Source organism: Erinaceus europaeus, chromosome 1 (genome assembly GCF_950295315.1).
Source record: "Erinaceus europaeus chromosome 1, mEriEur2.1, whole genome shotgun sequence".
Lineage (NCBI taxonomy): Eukaryota > Metazoa > Chordata > Mammalia > Eulipotyphla > Erinaceidae > Erinaceus > Erinaceus europaeus.
In genome coordinates this window covers 161,036,467-161,051,842 of record NC_080162.1, presented here as the reverse complement: position 1 = coordinate 161,051,842, position 15,376 = coordinate 161,036,467, and the positions used below count along the sequence as shown (strand labels likewise).

Here is a 15,376-nt window from a genome sequence, read left to right as displayed (position 1 = left end):
CTAAGACAGCAGGAACCTCACATTTCCACTATAGAGCCTAAAGTTCCCCCAGTCCTGGGACCCTAGGGTAGGGCCCACTTTCCTGTATGCTTCTCCCAATTCTTATAAAATAATATTGCATCTGCTGATCGCAACCTAATCAACACAACAATTGCCACCCCAGCATGCTTCACTTCAGACTGTGTCCAGAGACTTCACGTGTGGAATGACAACCCTTCAGCTTCATCACTCGGGTGAGACCTTTCCTTTCATAGTATTCTCTAACTCCATCCCAGGTGGTTCACTTCCTAACAAAGTCCCAAACCCTAGATATAGACCAGGCTCCAGGAGATAGAGCATATGTTCACACATATTCATAAACCAGGGCAAATATATACCTGAAAGCAGCAGTACACTAGAGTTTGCAGTGAGTACCCCCCAACACTTTATCTCCACTATTCCATCCTTTGGGTCCATGATTCTTCAACAATTTGTCTGGCTCTGTATGTTAACTCTCTTTTCAGTCCCCAGGTTCCAGATGCCATCAGGTTGCTGGCCAGGCTTCCCTGGACTGAAGACCCCACCAATGAGTCCTGGAGCTCCGCTTCCCCAGAGACCCACCCTACTAGGGAAAGAGAGAGGCAGACTGGGAGTATGGATCGACCAGTCAACGCCCATGTTCAGCGGGGAAGCAATTACAGAAGCCAGACCTCCCACCTTCTGCAACCCACAATGACCCTGGGTCCATGCTCCCAGAGGGATTGAGAATGGGAAAGTTAGTGGGGAGGGGACGGGATATAGAGATTGGGTGGCAGGAATTGTGTGGAGTTGTACCCCTGCACCCTATGATTTTGTTAATGTCTCCTTTCTTAAATAAAAAAAAATGGGCCCCAGATCAGATTTTTGGGGTTTATAGTTAATGGTATTTCTATACTTTGTCCATATTTGGGAGCTTCTCTCTGCCAGTATCCAGCTTCCTAGTCCTATACTGAACTCTGACACCATCTTCCCAGACAATACTCATAGCCTACCTGAATGTTCACTTTTGGGCTCAGGCAAAAATTAGTAAAGTCATGGGCCCCCTGGAATATACCTAAAATAGAATTCCTAGCTCCTACCTACATGAAGAATACAAATCTCATTTGCTATATTCTTGCCTTTAGATTCCTGATTATTAAACCATTTGTTGTTTTATATCTCAATGTTTTTCTGCCACCAAGTTGTAGATGCTACCATGACGCCAACCTGACTTCCATGAGCAAATGACCTCACCAAAGTGTCCTGAAACCACACCTGTCTAGAGCCCTGCCCCACTAGGGAAAGATAGAAACAGGATGGGAATAAGAATTGACCTGTCAATGTCCACATCCAGTGGAGAAGCAATTATACAGAAGCCAGACCTCCCACCTTCTGCACCCCATAGTGATCCTGGGTCCATCCTCCCAGAGGGACAAAGAATAGGGAAACTTACAATGGAGGGGAGGGGATATGGAACTCTGGTGGTGGGAATTGTGTGGAGTACCCTGCTTATCCTACAATTTTGTCAATCATTACTGAATCACTAATAAAAATTATTTTAAAAATACATGAGCAAACTTGGAGAGATAGTTCAATGGTTTATGTACAAGACATTTATGCTCAAGGCCCCAGAGGCCCCAGGGTTTAGTCTGGCACCACCATAACATACTTAACCAGGGCTCTGGTCTCTCTCATTCCTTAAAATAATGTAAACATTTTTTTTTAATTTTTAATGGGAGCTGGGGCCCTATTTGTGGAGTCCTGAGATTCCCAAATAGACTTGATGGGCCTAGACCTCAAATAAATCCCTCCCTCCATTGTTACTGGTCATCTCTATCAGGAACAACAAAATAGACCCCTTTGTGCCCCCCCCCCATAGGACCTTGCCCTCAACTTAAATCAACAACAGTAGAGAATGTTCCATCCTCTGAAGGAAGGCTGGACAACATACTCTATGCTACACCTGATGAAGATAAGTCCTGATATTTGGGCAGCTTGGAACATTCCTACTCATAACCACAAAATGTGAGCTCAGATCTACAGGAATGCAAAGGTCACATAGGCTCCTAAGCTGAATATGAACCCTGATCACATCAAATCGATGGGGTTTACAGTCAACAATATTTATACACCTTTCCCATATGTGGGAGCTACTCTCTTCCCCGATCCAGCTTTCTGGTCCTTTATGCAGCCATGACATTGTCTCCCCAGACAATAACTTGGATCCACCTGCATATCAGATTTCAGGCTCAGGAAAAAAAACTAGTATAGCCACAGGCCCTTTGAAATATCACTAAAATATGCTTACTAGCTATCTACAAAACAGAGATTCCCCCCAACTCTACATCTGCACTACTCTAGCCTTTAGGTTCATGATTAATCAACAACTTGTTTGGCTTTATATCTTAACCCTCTTTTCAGGTTCCAGATGCTAGCATGATACCAACCAGACTTCCCTGGACAGACAACCCTACCAATGTTTCCTGAAGCTTCAGTTCCCCCAGAACCCTACCCCACTAGGGAAAGAGAGAGACAGAATGGGAGTATGGATCGACATGCCAAGGCCCATGTTCAGCGGGGAAGCAATTACAGAAGCCAGACCTTCCACATTCTGCATCCCACAATGAATGACCTTGAGTCCATACTCCCAGAGGGTTAAAGAATAGGAAAGCTCTCAGGGGAGGGGATGGGATATGGAATTCTGGTGGTGGGAATTGTGTGGAGCTGTACCCCTCTTATCCTATGGTTTTGTCAATGTTTCTTTTTTATAAATAAATCAAAATTAATAATAATAATAATTTTAAAAGGCATGATGAGATAGCTTACCTAGATAGTGCAATCACTTTGTCATGTACATGACTCAAGTTTGAGTCCAACTCCCACCTCACTAGAGGAAGCTTGGGTGCTGCAATATCTTTCCCTCTATCTTTCAGTCTTTCATTCTTTGTGAAACAATCAACCCAGAGTGGTGAAGCTCCAGTAACAATGTGTGTGTGTGTGTGTGTGTGTGTGTGTGTGTGTGTGTGTGTGTGTATTTGCCCATATTCTTCTTAGTAGTCCTACTTTGGGGGGAGGTCTGGGGTGGAGAATGTGTATTCTGAAAGAATTTCCTCCAGTTGGTTCTTATACTTCTCTCTTTGCCTTCACATAAGAATCATTGCCCTGACAACACCCATGTACAGCAGAGAAGCAATTACAGAAGCCAGACCTCCCACCATCTGCACCCCATAATGATCCTGGGTCCCTGCCCCCAGAAGGATAAAAAAATAGGAAAGCTTCCAATGGAGGGGATGGGATACAGAACTCTGGTGGTGTGGAATTGTACCTCTCTTATCCTATGGTCTTGTCAATCATTATTAAATCAATAATGATAATTAAAAAAAGAATAATTGACACATGTCTGTGTCCAGTGGAGAAGCAATTACAGAAGCCAGACATCCCACCTTCTGCACCCCATAGAGATCTTTGGTCCATACTCCCAGAGGGATAAAAAATAGAGAAACTTTCAGTGGAGGGGATGGGATATGGCACTCTGGTGGTAGGAATTGTACTCTTCTTATCAAACAATCTTGTCAATCATTATTAAATAACTAATAAAAAAGTTGAAAAATAATAAATCACAAAGCAGAACATGGACTGGAGTTGGTGAATTGCACCAAAGTAAGACTCTGGGGGTGGGGGTGGGGGTGGGGGGTTCAGGTTCTGGAACATGATGGCAGAGGAGGGCCTAGAGGAGGTTGAATTGTTATGTGGAAAATTAAGAAATGTTACACATGTACAAACTACTGTTGACTATAAACCATTAATCTTCCCAATAAAGAAAAAAATAGATATACCAGGTGGTAACATAAAAATGCCACTGAGGAAAAAAATAAAAAACAAAACCATAGGGATATGGAAGTCAGAAATAAAGAGAAAGATTCAAAAATCAGAATTTTGATTCTTCAAAATAACTTCCATGAAATACTGAATGTATAATAGTTTATAATAGAAACCATATGTGAATGAAACCAACAAAGAACACTGGAAAAGAAATTAGAGATTATGTATTACATTCTATTCCCTCATGTTAAAGATAAAGACATAGTATAGCATTGTTGCCTTAAGGACCAAAAGTATTTTACTTTAGCTATTTCCAATGTCCAAGTAGCAAAGCAAAGCATAATTTTTTAGTCCTCCTAAATTTACTTAACTGTAAAAATTTAGCTATACAATATAAATATGATACATTTTAATTTAAGAAACAAACAAAAAACTCTAATTTTTAGATTAAAAACTAAATATGCACACTTGTTAAAGTGTTCCACAAAATGTGTTTTAAATTTTTAATAGTGATTTAATAATGAGTAACAAGATTGTAAGATAACAGAGGTAGAGTTCCCACTACCAGAGTTCCATGTCTCATCCCCTTTTGGATCCAACAGTTAAGAAAATCCTTTCTAAAAATATATTTTTTTTTTTCCTCTGAGAACATCCTTGCCTTTCTAAACCCAGCTAATGGGAGGAGATAACCTCTTTTCAAATTAAGGTTTATTTGGTTATAATCACCACTCATTGGTGCAGTCTGCCTCAGAGCAGATGTTGACAGTAAGGCAGCAATCAGGAGTGAAATAGCAATCATCTGAGAGGCCCCTCCCTCACCTCCCTTTCTAGATGCCCATTCACTATAAAGAGAGGCCTCCCTACAATCTGTCATGTTGGTAAGCTGCCCCACTTGATTTTTCTCTCAGTAATCTCATTTAATGGAAATATCAGATGGCTGGCACCATGCACTGGAACACAACCTAAATATGAGCAACACTTCCATATTTTAATGCTACCGAGTAAATGGGACCAAAGGGAACTGATTTCCAATTGGTCTGTTTCTGGCCTGGGGGACACACAGGAATTATGTTTGGCAAGCTACTCTTAGGAACCATCTACTGCAGAAGTTACAGTCTGCCTATCTCCCAAAAGATAACTGCTATTATTAAACATTAACTACAACTATCTGCCTACGTAATGGAATTTTTCCTTGCAATTTTCATACTACAGGTTGGTAGACATTATCTCAATTGTGTTAGAAATATTCAGTATTTCAAAACAACAAAAATGGTTAGAAAGCATTATGTTCCTGAGGATGGGGAGATGGCTTAGTGGATAAAAGGCAAGGCTTGCGTGCATGAGCCTCCAGTTTGGATCCCCCAGCACTGCATATGCTAGTGTTGTACTCTGCTTTCTCACTCACTCTGGGTCTTTTTAAATAAATAAGCCTCTTTAAAGCACACACACACACACACACACACACAAACACATACACACACACACACACACTGTCCTTTTGGCATAATCATATCACATGAGGCAAAGGTATTAGTCATCTGTTCCTGTTCCTCAAGGTAGCAGCATTCCAACCAGGGTTTACTATTACCTTTCTTTGGGTCCATGGGTCTTTTTATTAATAGGAGAATATATTAACACCATTCCCGCCACCAAAGGTCTGTGTCCCCACCCCTAACCATAGTGGAGCTGAAAAAAGTCTACCCTTCCCCCCCAGAGGTTTTTGGTTTTTTTTTTTTTTTTTTTTACTTTTGTGCAATACTCCAAACTCAGTCAAATTCTGCTTTGTATTTCCCTTTCTGTTCTTCTTTCTCAACTTCTGTTTATGAGTGGGAATCATTCATCCCATACTTATCTTTTTCTTTCTGACTTAGCTCACTTAACATAATTCCTTCTAGCTGCATCCAAGATGGGTCAGAGAAGGTGGGTTCATTGTTCCTAATAGCTGAGTAGTATTCCATTGTGTATATATACCACAACTTTCTCAGCCACTCATCTGTTGTTGGGTATCTTGGTTGCTTCCAGGTTTTGACTATTATGAATTGTGCTGCTATAAACATAGGTGTACATGTATCTTTTTGGATGGCTATTTGAATCCTTGGGATATACCTCTAAGAGAGGAATTACTGGGTCATAGGGAAGTTCCATTTCTAGCCATTATGAGGGTTCTCCAGACTGCTCTCCACAGGTGTTGAACCTATTTACATTCCCATCAGCAGTGGGATCCTTTGTCTCAACAACCTCTCCAGCATTTCTTGTTGCTGTCATTTCTGATATATGACATTCTCACAGGGGTGAGGTGGTATCTCATTGTTGTCTTTATTTGCATTTCTCTGACAACCAGTGACTTAGAGCACATTTTCATATGTTTGTTGGCCTTTTGTATTTCATCTGAATTATTCTGCTCATTTCCTCTTCACACTTTTGAATTGGGTCATTTACTTTTTTTTAAAAAATTATCTTTTTATTTTTATTATCTTTTTTATTATTTATTTTCCCTTTTTGTTGCCCTTGTTGTTTTTTATTGTTGTTGTAGTTATTATTATTGTTGTTGATGATGTTGTCATTGTTGGATAGGACAGAGAGAAATGGAGAGAGGAGGGGAAGACGGAGAGAGGGAGAGAAGAGAGACAACTGCAGACCTGCTTCACCACCTGTGAAGCAACTCCCCTGCATGTGGGGAGCCAGGGGCTTGAACCAGGATTCTTACCCCAGTCCTTGTGCTTTGCACCATGTGTGCTTAAAATGCTGTACTACCGCCCAACCCCCTATTTTTATTAACTTTTATCTTATTTATTTATTGGATAGAGACAACCAGAAATTGATAGGAAGGGGACAGAGAGAGACAAAGAGATACCTGCAGCCCTACTTCACCACTTGTGAAGCTTCCCTTCTGCAGGTGGGGGAAGCTTGAACCTGGGTTCTTGTGCACTGTAATATGTGCGCTTAACCAGGTGCCCCACCACCTGGCCCCCAGGTCATTTGCTTTTTTGTTGCTAAGGTTGGTGAGCTCTTTATATATTTTAGTTATTAGCCTCTTGTATGATATATGGTATGTAAAGGTCTTCCCCTATTCTGCGAGGAGTCTGTTTGTGTGATGGTTTCTTTTTCTGTGAATAAAAAAAAATTTTTTTTTAAAAAAGGGAGAGAAAAAAAGATGCCATAGCACCAAAGCTTATCCCAATACAGTGGGCCTGGGCTTGAAATTGGTCTATACACATTACAAAGGAGGTTCACTATCCATCCAGATGAGCTATCTTGCCAGGTCAATAAACATTTTTAAGAGAATGACAAATAAATCTCATGCCAATTTATTTTTAATCAAATACCTCAAAATCAATGCAAAATAGTAGTCATTCACTCTTTCCAGTAATAATAAAGGTAAAGGAATTTCCAAAGTCTTCAAAAATGAAAAATAAATCTGTATTAATTTACTTGTAATAGAGAGAGAAGGAGAAAGACAAATTGATTCATGACTTCTGGTACATTTGAGTCAAAGATGTAGAGAAACAATATGGAAAGGGAAAGAAAGGGAGGGGAGAGCTGGGGCAGGCTAACCATGGCTCAACATTTGTGAACATCAGGTGAGGCTGCTCCAAGCAACTTGGCTAGCCAGAAGCTTGGTGATTTAAGCGTTTGTGATCTTCTGCACATATGATGTGTCTCTCATGGCTATAATTTCGCTTCCTAAGATTTAAAGAAATAAACATCCATACCATGGCATTTGTTGAGTGATGACTCTTGCCGTCTAGAATCCCAGTCATAAAAGGCACTTTCAGTAGCCTGACTACACTGCTACCTACAGTCATTACAAACAGCCACATTAACTCTTTCAGAATCCAACTGAGAAACTGCAACAATCACCAGTTAATAGTGGTTTAATTCTAATTTTTCGTAAATTGAAAGAATAACTACATCCAAGTCAAAGCAACCTTGGGTGATAAAATCCAGATAAAGTCAGACAGCTGGCATTGTGCACTGGAAAATAACTAAATATAGGCAACCCATCCATAGTTTGATGCTACAAAATGAATGATACAGAAGGGGTCTGGTTTCTCATTGTTTATAATCAGGTAACATCAAAACATGTTCATTTGGGGGAGAGGGGCAGGTAGGGGAGCATTTGCAAGGACTGAGGTTTGAACCTCCACCCCCCACTAGCAGGAGGGATGCTTCATGAGTGGTGAAGCAGGTCTGCAGATGTCTGTCTTTCTTTTATCAAATACAATGGGGTGGGGGTGGCCACTGGGAGTGGTAGATTTGTAGTACTGGCACCAAGCCTTAGTGTTAATCCTGTTGGGAAAAAAATGCTCATTTCATAAAGTAGATTTAAGTGCTAGGACCCATTTCAGGGTACTCTTTTTGTTTGAAAGGCTATGTATGAGAAACATCAGTTGGTGACTATATTAATACATCGACCATTGGAGACTGTAAGTCTGAAGAGAGATAATAGTTTATGATTATGCACTGTAATTTCTCCAAAGGTAAGTGGGTTGGTGGCACATAATAAATCAGAAAATGTTTGTGAGAAAAAATTCTCCAAGTCAAAGCCAAGGAAGGAATGTTTTGATTGGTGATTGAACTGTTTGCATTAGACGTGTTCACATTCTATTTGCCATTGCAATCACCCTAATCACCTCACATTCAGGTAAAGGTGAAAGCCTTGTTGGTTCTTCCAACTTGGCCCAGAAATAGAGTTCATATTCCAGTTTTTCAGAACTAGGAACACCTGGAATAGTTCTACCAGACACTATGTAGGTGGGGGCCATGTCAGCATCAATTGGCAATTGATAGAGCCTTTTGGAAGGTCATGAGAGTCTCCTTTAAGAAACCCAGACAAGAACTGAAGTGTTTCTCATATTGCATTTTAGGGAGAGATGATAAATTAAATGTCAGTATGACAGAGTAAGAAAAGGAATATTATTGATGTAAGTAGATGCTGATTTTAATTGGAGATCAGGGAGAAAAACAGATTGCATTGGCAGCATGCGAAGAAATTACTATATGTGTCAAGGTTTAAAAAAATATCTTCTGTTTGAAGTGGGAACTTGCACTGGAAACTAGAAGGGGGTCATTACCTCAATTGGAGAAAGAGAAAAGGGGCATTATGAATTTAGAGGTGAAAATGAATATGATATGTTTGATCTTCACTGAACTGATGACTAACATTAGAAATAATGAGGAAATGGCTCCACAAGATAGAAGCAGATGGAAGAGTTTGACTTTTTATCTTCAAGCTATGACGACATAAACATGTTATCTTACAGACTAACTTTACTCAATAGGGTACAGCTACCTGGAACACTGTCAAGAATTCTAACGCAGTGTCTGGTTTTTTGAGAAATGAGTTGTAATCTCTGCCCTGGGAGTTGGATAGTGATGCATATGCATTGTGTCTGCTGAGTTAGTCAAAGAGGTCTGAAAACAAAACAACTCAGTTAAATGAACAGGTGGTGTTGATATGAACATAGCTGTTACAAGAGAAAACACACCCTTAAATTTTACATTTCCAATTTGTGCTGAAAAAAAAAGGATGCATAATGATTTTATCTCAGATTTAACTTGCATATTGATGCAGTCAACAAATGTCTTTGTGTGCCTTCTAGAAAATTAACACTAGGAATATATGGTAAATGAAGGTCTGGGAAGACAGCTCAGAGAGAGCGCATAAAATTTGCATGATGTATGGCATGTGAAGATCTTCTCCCATTCTGTGAGGGGTCTCTCTGTTTGTTTAATAGTTTCTTTGGATGTGCAGAAGCTTTTAGATTTGATGTAGTCCCATTGGTTTGTTTCTGCTTTAGTCTTCCTTGCAATTGGGTTTGATTCATCAAAGATGTCCTTGAGGTGTATGTGGGAAAGTGTTTTACCAATGTTTTCCTCTAAGTATTTGATTGTTTCTGGTCTGACATCTAGGTCTTTGATCCATTTGGAGTTGATTTTTGTTTCTGGTGAGATAAAGTGGTTCAATTTCATTCTTCTGCATGTTACAACCCAGTTTTCCCATCACCATTTATTGAAGAGAGCCTCCTTTTTCCATTTAATCCTTTGGACCCCCTTATCAAAGATTAGATGTCCATAGGTGTGGGGATTTCTGGGCTTTCAATTCTGTTCCACTGGTCTGTGTGCCCATTTTTGTTCCAGTACCATGCTGTTTTGATGATGATGATGGCTTTGTAATATAGTTTAAGGTCTGGGAGTGTGATGACTCCATTTCTGTTTCTTTTCCTCAAGATGGTTTTGGCAATTCTAGGTGTTTTCAGGTTCCAGATAAATGATTGTAGTGTTTGTTCGATTCTCTTAAAGAAGCTTGGTGGAACTTTGATGGGTATTGCATTAAATTTGTATATGGCTCTGGGGAGAATATTCATTTTGATGATATTTATTCTTCCAATCCATGAGCATGGGATATCTATTGCATCCGCCGATCACAACCTAACCAACGCAATGATTGCCACCTCAACATGTTTCACCTCAGACTGTGTCCAGAGACTTCACGTGTGGAATGACAACCCTTCAGCTTCATTACTCGGGTGAGACCTTTCCTTTTATAGTACACTCTAATTTCATCTCAGGTGGTTCACTTTCTAACAAAGTCCCATAACCTAGATATACACCAGTTTCTGTGAGAGAGAGCTTATGTTCACACGTATCAGTAAACTACTGCAAAATATATACCTGAAAGCAGAAGTACACTAGAGTTTGCAGTGAGTACCTCCCTAACACTTCCTCTCCAGTATTCCAAGCTTTGGGTCCATGATTGCTCAACAATTTGTTTGGCTTTGTATGTTAACTCTCTTTTCAATCACCAGGTTCCAGATGCCACCAGGATGCTGGCCAGGCTTCCCTGGATTGAAGACCCCACCAATATATCCTGGAGCTCAGCTTCCCCAGAGACACACCCTACTAGGGAAAGAGAGAGGCAGACTGGGAGTATGGACCAACTAGTCAACGCCCATGTTCAGCGGGGAAGCAATTACAGAAGCCAGACCTTCTACCTTCTGCAACCCTCAATGACCCTGGGTCCATGCTCCCAGAGAGAGAGAGAATGGGAAAGCTATCAGGGGAGGGGGTGGGTTATGGAGATTGGGTAGTGGGAATTGTGTGGAGTTGTACCCCTCCTACCCTATGGTTTTGTTAATTAATCCTTTCTTAAATAAATAAATAAATAAATAAATAAATAAATAAATAAATAAAATTTGCATGACTGAGCCCCAAGCTTGCTTCCCTAGTGCCACAAATGCCATAACTAAATGGTGTGCTGGTTGCTCATTCTTTCTCATAAAAGTAAGTAAGTCTTTAAATAATTAGATAACAGTAGCATAAATGATAACCTACATAAGCAGCTTCTGTGCTCTAAGATTTCAGGAATAAGGGAGATAGCCAAGTAAAAAGACCTTTATTTTTTTTTTTCATAGACAGGGGAAAAGTGAGGTCATTGTGGTAGGCTGAAAAATTACTTCTAAAAGATTCATAACCATATCCCTGGAATCTTTGACCATTAACTCATAGAGGGAAGGGAGCTTTTGCAACTGTGATTGAGTTAAGAACACTGAGACTAGGAGAATGTTCTGGATTATTTGGATGAGTCCAACATGCAATCACATGTCCTTATGCAGAGGGAGATTTGATAATGTGACCACAAAGATAGAGAGCAATGCAAAAAAGAAGAAGAAGCCATAAGCCCAGGAATGGATTCTACTGTAGAATATCTGGAATAAGCATAATCCTGCCAATGTGGATCATACAAATGCCATACATAATGGAACTCTTCCTCATACTCAGCAGGGATTTGAAATATCAGTCACCACAAACAACAGTAACAAATATTCATACGAAGATACATATAATCTAGTCTTGGGTCACCCTTAGGGAAAAATGATATTGAAATTAAAGCCGTATAATACCAACTATCTTGTATATAGCGGTGCCACCAATGACCCTGGGTCCATACTCCCAGAGGGATAGAGAATGGGAAAGCTATCAGGGGAAGGGGTGGGATATGGAGACCAGTGGTGGGAATTGTGTGCAGTTGTACCCCTCCTATCCTACGGTTTTGATAATGTCTCCTTTCTTAAATAAATAAATAAGAAATTAAAGCCAAAATCAGAGAGATAGCTAGCCTGGGTTTCCATGTTCATGACCCAGGTTGGAGAGTGGGCACTACATGAGAGGTGCTATGACAACGGGATAAGCTCCCCCTCACCTCTCTGTCTGAATGAAGAATGTTTCCAAAACAGTGCAATTGCCCACGTACAAGGCCATCTCTCTCTCTCTCTCTCTCTCTCTCTCTCTCACACACACACACACACACACACACACACTAAAACCTAAGGAACCAGTAGGTGTTGGCCATGTGTGTGTGTATGTAGTTGAATTATTACATACACACAGTAAAATCCAGCTATGTTGATATCTCAGCAAATTGACATACCTGGGGAAAAAACAGCCCAAGCACCATCTCTTCCTATCCTGCATATATTATTTTTATTTCATTTCCTGATTATTAAAAGTGAAAGTGAACTGAACTAATGGAAATTTGTAAATAGAAAGGAAAATATGGAGTAGTATCCTAATGTTACCATTTATGACCCTTATGGACCTCAAGACTTCAGCTTGGAAGTCACTACATAGCACAAACACTCAGAGCAAACAACAAACACCATTGCTGCACCTAATGAAATGTGTATTACATTGCTTAGCAACCCCACACTGTTTGTATGACTAACTTCTTGCCTGGACACATATGAGTATAACCTTGGCTCTCTGGAGAATGTAACTGAGTCACAATTCTACTTTTATGAGATCAGGAAAGAATAAAGAAACACTTAACCTATGTGGTTGGTTGGCCATATCTCCTGACATGAAATGAAGCAGAGCTCTACGATCTTCAGGTGAAATTACTCAGAAAACTGCTAGGAGAGTAATGAGGATGAAAGCACTGGAAATAAATCCTGTGAGTATCCTTCTAAATAAGCAAAGGAGACCCATTCTGGGGGGTCGATAGGCATCAGTGTTGGGTTAAAAGAGTGGAGTAAGTAGGATTGATGTCGGATACACTCAGTCCCTGTCCCTTTTTCTTAAATTTGGTCTTATACAGCACAAGCTCATAAGAAATGCTCATAATCTACAGATAAGACTAAAAGCAAAGTAACTGAACATTTAGATACTGTATACTCAGTTACATACATCCTATGTAGCTATGACTATAAATAAGCCCCATATGCAAGCAATTTCTATGTGGGCTGTAGCCGGTATAGTCTTGGTCTGTCTCTCCTTGTCTCCATGCCTTCTTGTACCATTGCCAAGAGAAGGACAGTCAAGGATAGGAACCAAATGACTGTTCTCTATTTGGTAGTCATTTGCCATTAGCACCTCTCCAAGTTCCATATTCCTTATTCATAAACTGGGCAGTTTGACTCAACTCCCACCACATTGAAGGAAATTTTGATGCCTCTATCTACCTACCTATCTAACTCACCTATCTGTCTGAAAAAATCAGTCTGGAGTGGTGAAGCCCTGGCAACAACAACAAAAAAATAGTACTTAAAGGGTTATTGTGGAAATGTAATGAGAATAAAGTAAATAAAGCAGTCCTCACTATTTAGTACATAAGAAATAATCAGTTGTAACTATGTATATCAGGTTGAAATACTTATTATGCCACTTATGGCTACTGACCTTGTATACACAGCTTCAGCTATCTAAGTTTTGGGGGTTTTTTTGTTTTTTTTTTGTCACCGGGATTATCACTAGGGCTCAGTGCCTGCATGACAAATCCACCACTCTCGGTGACCTTTTTTTCCTCCTTTTTGATAGGACAGAGAGAATTTGAGGGGAGAGAGACAGACAGACAGACACCTGCAGACCTGCTTTACTGCTCATGAAGTTTCCTCCCTGCAGAGGAGGGGAGCAACAGCTTGAACCCGGGTCCTTGCCCACTGTTATGTGTATACTTAACCACATCTACCACTACCTGGCTCCCCTATCCAAGCTTCTATTTCTCTTCTATGAACCAGAGACAGCAGTGCCTATCACACCAAATGAGAAACATATGTAAAAGAGCCTAGCACAGAGTCGAAAAGCCAATTAATATTCACTAACCAGTGAAAATAATTTTTCCATTTCTAACCTTTGTTCCCTGGTGTGTTTTCCTTCAAAAATTAAAAGACAAATGTCTCCAAGTTAGTAAAAGCTTTATAAACTTAAGGAGGGAAACCACTTAATCTATAATCTGGTATCCCTAGTTATATAGTAGATGTACAATAAAATAAAAATTTCTCCTTCATCGCTTCTCGGCCTTTTGGCTAAGATCAAGTGTAGTATCTATTCTTATCAGTTTAATATCTGATACGTCCTCTATCCGAGGACAATATATTAAATGGATTTTTGGAACTAGGAGTTGGAATAGGAGCTTGCTCCGTCCACTCCACGCATCGACCTGGTATTGCAGTACTTCCAGGAACGGTGCACCCCCTTTGGGGTAATCTGTCCGTTAAAAGAGCAAGGGAGTCGGGCTGTAGCGCAGCGGGTTAAGCGCAGGTGGTGCTAAGCTCAAGGACCGGCGTCAGGATCCCGGTTCAAGCCCCCGGCTCCCCACCTGCAGGCAGGTCCCTTCACAGGCGGTGAAGCAGGTCTGCAGGTGTCTGTCTGTCTTCCCCTCCTCTCTCCATTTCTCTCTGTCCTATCCAACAACAACGACATCAATAATAACTACAACAATAAAACAAGGGCAACAAAAGGGATAAAAAAATAAAAAATAAACTTTAAAAAAAAAAATTTCTCCTCCAACCTTGACTTTGTGCCCTGAACCACCTCCCAGCAGGTTCCAAATTCACCACATACAGTATTCCCCCACATGCAGGACTACCCAAGGTCCACGAAAGCTTGCTTCTAGACACACTCATCATCTGAGAATTATTATTCCTTGCTTGTGAGCTAAAGAATCATTATGTTTTAAAGCGTCACTAGTGAATCATTTCTCATTTTAATTGTCTGGGTAAGTCAGGACTAAGTCGCTTCTCAGACTTGTGACCCAAAAGTTACGTTCTTTGAAAGAATTATTTTCCCTTAATTGTGGCTGCAGGGCCAAAGGACTAGCTAGCAGGAAAAAAGAAGTGAAACACTAACAGAGACAGATTTTGAAGTAGTTTTTCAATACAAATATTTCTTTCTTCTTATTGTTTGTTTGTTTTTACTAGAATACTGTTCATCTCTGGCTTATGGTGGTCCTGGAGGTTGAACCTAAGGCCTTGGAGCCTCAGGCATGAAAGTTATTTTTTAAATAAATCTTTTAAAAAGACTTTTATTCATTCATTCATTCATTCATTCATTCATTCATTCATTCATTGGATAGAGATAGAAAGAAACTGAGATGTAAGGGGGATATAAAGTCTGCAGTACTGCTTTACTGCTCATGAAATTCCTACACACACACACACACACACACACACACACACACACACACACACCCTGAAGTGGGGGTTGGGAACTTGAACCCAGGTTCTTGCACATGGTAACCAGATGTGCCAACACCTGGTCTCGAAAATATTTTTGCAGA

At 40.3% G+C, this 15,376-nt stretch overlaps 1 non-coding gene across 1 annotated transcript; it reads left to right on the top strand.

The window, feature by feature from the left end:
* The first annotated feature begins 14,103 nt into the window (after window positions 1-14,103).
* On the top strand, window positions 14,104-14,294 carry LOC132542559 (U2 spliceosomal RNA). Its single transcript, XR_009553561.1, has one exon. It is a non-coding gene; the product is annotated as a U2 spliceosomal RNA (small nuclear RNA).
* The last annotated feature ends 1,082 nt before the right edge of the window (window positions 14,295-15,376 follow it).